Source organism: Monodon monoceros, unplaced genomic scaffold (assembly GCF_005190385.1).
Source record: "Monodon monoceros isolate NGI ecotype Baffin Bay Population unplaced genomic scaffold, NGI_Narwhal_1 Super_Scaffold_18, whole genome shotgun sequence".
Classification (NCBI taxonomy): Eukaryota; Metazoa; Chordata; class Mammalia; order Artiodactyla; family Monodontidae; genus Monodon; species Monodon monoceros.
Window position 1 is genome coordinate 75,201,997 of NW_021703774.1, and position 8,090 is coordinate 75,210,086.

The window sequence follows — 8,090 nt, forward strand, 5'->3', positions numbered from 1 at the left end:
TTCACTAGCTGTTCACTAGTCTGTCTGATACCTGGTCATTTTTCACTCTTTTCCTCTAAGCAACACATCTCTATTTTCTCAATGAAGAAACTACCTCCAACTTTCTAGGCTCATGGATCATTTTAACAATCTAGCAGCTACCAGCAGGTTCAACTTGGCTGGAAAAATTGGGATTTTAAATGAGCTGTCCAGTCTTTTTTGATCTCTTAGTTCCCATATTAGGATACAAGACTTTAACTTAGGAACTATGATAAGTAGCCATCAACTGCTGTGGTGTGGCCTACAAATGTGATTGGATTTATCTCCCCCCAACTCCTACTATCTCCCCTCCACACCCTCTCACACAGGGAGTCTAAGTAGTAAGTATTCGAAGAGGTCAGTTATGTAATAAATTAGGATTAATAACTAAATATAGGGGTATTCTGCTTATAACAGTTCTTATGTCACACATTGTAGTTATGAAAAACAAAGCAAATGAAATGAAACCAGGGCCTCCAGTTTATGTCCAAGTGCTGCTGTTGATTCTGTTTTCTCATCCGTAGAAGTTTTGCTCTGTTCTTGTCTGTCAGAGTAGTTAACTAAGTGTTAGATGTCTGGCACACCTAATTTCATGAAGAAAGGAACTGATGTACCAGCCAAGTGTGTTAATAAATAAGCTGTGGTGTAATACATTTGGGATTGCTACCTATTGCTTAACCAAAAAATAAATTTGAACAACTGGAAGAACAACATTAGAAATCATTATCTTTCCCAATGTACAATAAATAAAAGAACCAGAAACGTGAGACTACAACTTCCTCCTAATCATATAACTATTTGTACAATTCCCTGCTATTTCGTCTAATTTTCCCTGTGGAAAATGCTTTTTGAGAATTGGATGGTCTTTTTTCTTCCAGAATCTTTGTGGTACTGGGGATTTATCCTCTATTAAAATGGACCTAGTATCTTTTAATCTGCACACTATTCTTGTTCAAAATTAAATCGAAAGCCGCTTCTTTTCCATTTCGTTCTTTCAACATATAAATTTGCCTCTTTCAGCATGTAAGTCTGTTGAATTAAAGTCCTTTGATAATGTAATTCCTAGTTATCAGCAATAAGTACCCCAGTTTCCTCTTTAAATAAAAAGCATTTAATTCTAAGCTCACTGACTCTCTCAGTTTCCTTATAATATGAAAGTTTACCCCCCCCAAAAAAATCATTGGTTAAATTATAAACCAAGCTAAAAGTAAGATGTGAATAGGAAAGTGAACTCAAAACAACTCAAGATACAAAGCCCTAGTTACTGATGAATGTGTATTAATCATCAATTTACCATATCTTGCTTTTGTAATTATATTAAAAGGTTGTATCATTTTCCCAATTATATTATACAGAAAAATGCTTTCTTGTAGTGCCAGAAAGTAAGGAAGTGCTCAAAAAGCAAATCGATGGGGGAATGTCACAGGGACACAGGAACCAACTGAAAGTGGTCCCAATGGCCAAAGCTGGAACAATTTGAACAATATAAATAACCTAGTATTGGTTTATAATATAAAGTATAAAAAATACCCATCAGTCCATAATGGTATAAATAAGTGATTGAATAATAAGTGGGGTAGAATAGAGAAAACTCCCATATGGAAGAATTTCAAACAATTTACCTAAATATTCTGCCCTCCAGGAGTTGGAGCATAACTCCCCATTCCTTAAGTGTAGGCTGCATAGAGTGACTTCCTTCCAAAGAGCAGTAAAGGGAGAAAAATAACTTTACAGTGGAGAAATCTGACAAACACTACCTCAGATGGGTGATCAAGATTAACATCAACAGTAAAGTCATGTGGATAGTATGTACTCTTGATATGATGTGATGAGAAGGGTACTTTGCCTCTGTGGTCTTCCTCCCTAAAACCATAACCCAGTCTAACCATGAGGAAAACATCAGACAAACCCAGGTTCAGGAATATCTTACAAAATACCTGACCATCTCAAAACTGAAGCTCATCAAAAAAAAAGGAAGGTCTGAGAAATTGTCATAGTATAGAGGAGCCTAAGACCTGATGTCTAAATGTAATGTACCTTGGATGGGATCTTGGAACATAAAAAGACATTAAGTAAAAATTGAAGAAATATTAATAAAGTATGGATTATGGTTAATAACAAGGTACTGATTGGTTTATTGGTTGTGACAAATGTAGCACTGTAACGTAAGATGTTACCAATAAAATAAATTGTGTGTGGGATACACAGGAACTCTGTACTAACTTCCCAAGTTTTTCTTAAATCTAAAACTATTCTAAAATTTTAAAATTATTTTTTAAAAAAAGAAATGTATTCTTTTGGTTCATGATTTGACCCAGAGGCATAGTCTAGTGGAATTTTCTCAGAGGAGGAAGAATATTGGATAGTACCATTCATTTAAATTGCTATCTTTTCCCTTGATTACTCTACAAATTAAGTTCTTCTAATAAAGCATACTATTACTTACTATGGCAATTTTGTTCCTTTGTTGAATAAGTATAGACTACAGTTGTAGAGAGGAGAAAATGGTAATATGAGGTCAAAAGACACATTTTCTTAAAATACTTAGGTAAGTTCTTATAGCTGAGCACATTAAGCCAATAGTCTCCACTAGCAAAATGTACGGTATATTAATAACAAGTATATTCATGAATGAGATAATTTTACTCAGTACTGGATCTGTGCATGGTTACTTTTGTCAGTAGTAATATAACGTATAATACTATACCAACATCCTCCAAGCTGCCTACTTGGAATTTCCCAAAGTGCTGTGTTTTTCCATGTTTCTATATACATTCTTATGTTTCCCCTTGCCCAACCTATTTCACCTTCAAGATTCACGTAATCTGTTATCTGTTCTAGAAACCTCCAGGATTAAATAGGTGACCTATCTTTATGCTTCACACCACACCTGGTATATTGCTCAATTATATGTGGTGACTATCATTTGTCACACTATATAATGTCAATTGTTTCTGTCACCTAGTTCCTCCTTGAACTAGTAAATTCCTTTGAGAAAGATACTTTGTAATTAATCTGTATGTTCCTAGTGCCTAATATAGTACCTGAAACACAGTAAGACCTCAGTAAATCAATGATTAATTAAATGATTAATTAATTAAGCTCAGTGTGGGAGATAAAAATATGGATGAGTTTTTAAAGGAGTAAATAAAATAGTGAATAATACTTCACTATTTTATTAAAAAGTTATTGAGGAGATTATGGGGTGCTTAACATTTTGAAATGTCTGTGGGGCAAGCATGTTCTTCCAGAAAATATTCTGGGATAGATCATTGTTCTGAGTCAGTATGTCATCTCTAATATTGTTTGGTTTGAAACACAAGTGACATGTCCTATCCATATCTTATTTCCTCAATCAAACACAGGATGTTAAAAGGCAATATCTTAGCGCGGGAACAAAGGTGGGGTGCATGTCTTCCTTGATCCTCCTTGCTGCCTTGGTCCTCACTGCTGTTTCTCCCTGCTTTCTCAAATTCCCCAGCTTCTTTAAATCACCCACTACCTCTCCTGTTTGAAATTACTTATGGACCTCCCATTTACTCCTCTTCATTCAGTGAAGATTTTAGCACCAAGCTTTCCCCCTCTCTCTCTATATAACTACTCCTGTAGTTAATTTTTTCAGCAGTTTTTTTAACCTCAATTTTTTTATTGATATATAATTGACATATAACATTATATTAGTTTCGGGTGTACCATATAGTAATTTTTATATATACAAAATGAAGTGATCACCAAAGTCTAGTTTACATCTATGGCCACAAATAGTTAACAAATTTTTTTCTTATGATGAGAACTTGAAAGATCTACTCTCTTAGCAACTTTCAAATATACAGTACAGTATTGTTAACTGTAGTCACCATGCTGTACATTATATCCCCAGGACTTGTTTATCTTATAACTGGAAGTATTTACCTTTTGACCCATTTTGCCCACCCACCGCCTCTGCCGACCACCAATCTGTTCTGTGCATCTATGAGTTCAGGTACTTTGTTCTGTTTTTTAGATTCCACATAGAAGTGAGATCATACAATACTTCTCTTTCTCTGTCTTATTTACTTCACCTAGCATAATGCCTTCAAGGTCCATCCATGTTGCTGCAAAGGCAGGATTTCCTTCATTTCTTTGCTGAATAATATACCATTTTGTATATACACCACATATTCTTTATTTATTTCTCTACTGACAGACACTTAGGTTGTTTCCATGTTTTGGCTATTGTGAATAATGCTGCCATGAACATGGATGTGCAGCATTATTCTGTAGTTCACATCTGTGTAGGTAATACTTTCACCAATCCAATGTATTAGTTAGGATTAGATTCCACTGCATATAATAGAAAAACCCAAAGTAACAATGGATTAAAAAAGGTTTAAGTTTATTTCCCTCTCATATGAAAAACTCTAGAGGAAGATAGTCCTGAAATGGTGTAACAGCTCCACAGCATCTCTTTCTGCTCCACTATCAGCATACGGCTTCTACCTTATGGTCCAAGATGGCTGCTGGAGCTCCAGCCAATATATGGACATTCTACACAGGAGGAAAAAGAAATATAGAAGAAGGCCACACCCCTTTTAAGGAAAATTACTAGAAGTTCCATATAACATTTCCACTTAGATCTCATTGGAAGTATTTTGTCACATATATCTAGCATATATCCAGGGAGGCTAGGAAATGTGTCTTTATACAGAGAGGCAATGTGTCCAGGTAAAATCAAGGTTCTGTTATTAAGGAGGAGGGAAGAATGAGTATGAGTGTTGAGGTAGACCTTTACCACCTGGCCTCTCACTTCAATGACCTTCTTATTCCAATGATTTTATAATCTTTGTCATTACCACCAAAATCTCGATTTCAAGCAACCCACTCTCCAAAACCATCTCTTATCTTTTCAGCACATTCACTCCAGTACTCTAACTCCACAGTTTTTTGACTCCATTTCATGCCCTCCATCAACCTGCTCTATCTTCACTTCCTAGCCTACCTGGTCTATAAGCCATGGTCCAACATTATAATCATATCCTACCATGCATTCTCAATTCCTTAGCCCTTTCCTCCATATCTGCTTGGCTAAACATTACCTTTAGTTATGTGCCTGCACTAAAACACTTAAATATGGCAAGAGAAAAATATCACTGTGCTCATTTGACATCTTAAATTCATGACCACTAAACCTTGTTTCTTTTTTCTCTAAGAAAATAGAAGCAATCAGAAGACTTTCACATCTTTCCACTCTGTGCCCAAGGTCGGTAATAGGGCTAGTCCACAGGCACCCTCTGCCTGCCCATATCAAAATTCCAGACTCCCAGAAGGAGAGCAGGTGTTCAGTATAAACCACACGGTTACACAGTATAGGCACAGAGAGCCACTCTTATCAGTTGGGGTGGTAAGAACCCTCCCAAAATCCAAATTCCCAGACACCAGCCATCGGCCAAAGATGCAAGGTGGCCTTCCGAGGGATAAGCAATCTCAGGCCTGGAGTTATGCTCCACCTCCTTGAGAAGGCAATATATACATAAATGTGGAATGTTTCTGTATAGGAGATTTGTTCCCCATATTCTGGTTGGTTTTAATTCTTTATTTTTGGAGATATGGGAAGCACTATTATGGTTCCAAGAGTCAGCTACCTCTTTCCCCACACTGCCTTTTATTAGGGATCTCCAGTACTGGTCTCCAGACTGTTGCCTGCCCCAGTGTTTCTCAGAATTTAGTTCTTGATCCAGAAACACCAGCATCATCTGGAACTTGATAGAAATTCTCAGACCCCATCCCAGACTTACTGAATCAGAAGTTCCAGTCACCAGTCATCTGTGTTTTAGTAAGCCCTCCTGATGCATGGTAAAGTTTGAGAACCACCGATTTAGCCAAAAGGCGAGGAAGACCTGTAATTGCTCTTTCTGTCAGGACTTGAACAGATTCTAAGGTCTCTACTATCTACCAGAACCAACAGATGCTGAGTTATGAAAATTGGGTTGGGATGAGAGTGGTGTGGAGCTGGGGTGTATTCAAACTAGTATCTTCCCTTCCTTGAGGATTTTAAATAAACTTATTTTAAAGCTCTCTTCAGAGTATTCTTTTTCTCTATTTCTTTGGGTGAAAATGTCATTTGAAGAGTCTGCTGGGACTTCCCTGGCAGTCCAGAGATTAAGACTCTGCACTTCCAATGCAGGGGCTGCGGGTTTGATCCCTGCTTGGGGAACTAAGATCCCACATGCTGCGCAGCACAGCCAAAAATTAAAAAAAAAAAAAAAGTCTTCTGACTCAAGATCATGTCACTGGGCTTCCTCATGTGTTTTACTATTTGGATTACTTTAGTAATTTTTTAAACTTTTTATTTTGAATTGATTTCATTCTTTCAGAAAAGTTGCAAAAAAAATACAAAGACTTCTTGTATAAGCTTTACCCAGGTTCCCTAAAGATAAGACTTCACATAACATTACAACAATTATCAAAACAAGAAAATTAACATTGATATAAAACTGTTAACTAAATCACTTATTCAATTTTCACCACTTTTCCCTCTAATTTCCCTTTTTGGTTCCAGGATCTTATATTGCATTTAGTTGTTATGTATCATTAATCTCCTCTAATCTTCATCAGTTCTTCAGTGTTTTGTTTCTTTCAGGAACTTGACAATTTGAAAAGAACTAAGTTCCATACTTTATTCTTATTTATTTACTTTATACCTAATGTTTTTTCTATCACAGGCTCCCACTTAGGGTATCACATTACTCCTTATCATTAGGCTGCTTTAGACTGTGACAGTTTCTTACACTTTCCTTGTTTTTGATGATCTTGACAGTTTTGAGGAGTACTAGTTAAGTATTTTGTAGACTATCCCTTAATTTGTGATTGTCTGATATTTTTTCCTCATGATTAGTCTAGGGGTTTGGGCTGTCAGGAGGAAAACTACAGAGGTAAAGTGCTATTCTCATCACCTTATATCAAAGGTACTGCTACTGACTTCCCACTAATGATGTTAAGCTGGCTGAGGTTGTGTTTATTAAGTTTCTCCACTGTAAAGTTATCCTTTTTTCCCCTTTTCTATATTGTATTCTTTGGAAGGAAGTTAATATGCTCCACCCATACTTAAGGGGTAGACAGTTTTGATCCATCTCCTTGAGGGCAGAGTATGGGGAAAGGGCTCAGAGTTTCCATGCCCTCTCCAAGCGAGCCACTCTCCGTGAATCTCCACATGTTCACCCACCTGGAAGCTCTCCAAATTCCTGTCCTTTTTGGGGGTTTGTGGAGGCTTCAGTACACAGGCATGACTGATTAACTCATTGTCCATTGGCAATTGTTTCAACCTCCAGCTCCTCTCCCTTCCCCAGAGGTCAGGGTGTGGGGCTGAAAGTTCCAACCCTCTAATCACGTGTTTGGTTTTCCTGACAACAGCTCCCATCCTTAGGTTCAGTCCAAAAGGCATTTCGTTAACCTAACAAGAAACACCTTTAATGCTCTCATCACTTAGGAAATGCCAAGGGTTTTGGGATTTCATAAAGAGGGACAGACCAAATATATGTTTCCTATTATAAACCACGATATCACAGACCTGAATAGGTATTTCTCCAAAGAAGGTATACAAATGGCCAACAGGTACAGGAAAAGGCACTCAACATTGCTAATCATCAGAGAAATGTAAATCAGAACTACAATGAGATATCATCACCTCATCTGTTCGAATGGTTATTACCAAAAAGACAAGAGATAAGAGTCGGCAAGGACTTGAAGAAAAGGGAAACCTTGCATGCTTTTGTGGGAATGTAAACTGGTATAGCCACTGTGGAAAACAGTATGGAGATTCCTCAAAAATTAAAAAATAGAACTACCATATGATCCAGTAATCCCACTTATGGGTATATATCCAAAGGAAATGAAATCAGGATCTTGAAGATATATCTGCACTCCCATGTTCACTGCAGTATTATTCACAGTAGCCAAGATATGGAGACAACCTAAGTATCTGTTTAAAGATGAATGGATAAAGAAGATGTAGCATATACATACACAATGGAATACTATTTAGCCATAAGAAGAAAATCCTGCCATGTGCAACATCATGGATGGGCCTTGAGGGC